This window comes from Camelina sativa, unplaced genomic scaffold (genome assembly GCF_000633955.1).
Source record: "Camelina sativa cultivar DH55 unplaced genomic scaffold, Cs unpScaffold10428, whole genome shotgun sequence".
Taxonomy (NCBI): Eukaryota; Viridiplantae; Streptophyta; class Magnoliopsida; order Brassicales; family Brassicaceae; genus Camelina; species Camelina sativa.
In genome coordinates, this window is record NW_010931478.1 from 1 (window position 1) to 388 (window position 388).

The 388-nt window shown below is 36.9% G+C and overlaps 1 long non-coding RNA gene across 1 annotated transcript; it reads left to right on the plus strand.

The window, feature by feature from the left end:
* On the plus strand, positions 1 to 226 carry LOC104775229. Its single transcript, XR_765774.1, has 2 exons — positions 1 to 97; positions 193 to 226. It is a non-coding gene; the product is annotated as an uncharacterized LOC104775229 (long non-coding RNA).
* Positions 227 to 388: the final 162 nt, after the last annotated feature.

Genomic DNA, 388 nt, shown 5'->3' on the forward strand with positions numbered 1-388 from the left:
ATAAAATGCTCTCTGACCTTGAAAAGTATGCTCAAGGTATTGTTGAAACCAAGGCTAAGGAAGAGGCTGGAAGAGCGTTGATGCGCATGAAGGATAGGTGTCACCATTTTACTCTTTTATCATTTCCTTGTCGGATAACTTCCATCTTTTTACTCAACTTTCTGAATTCTGATTAAATAAACTTCTATTCAGATTTGCTACAATCTTCAGCCATGATTCTGATTCAATGCCACGCGTCTGGACTGGAAAGGAGGACATCAGAGCAATCACAAAAATGGCTCGTTCTGCAGTATGAAACCTACTTGATATAGCAATCTCTCAGTACCTATTCTTTGAATCAATCTCAAATTTCTCAAAATTTTGATATTACCCTTGTTCTCTTTTTTTT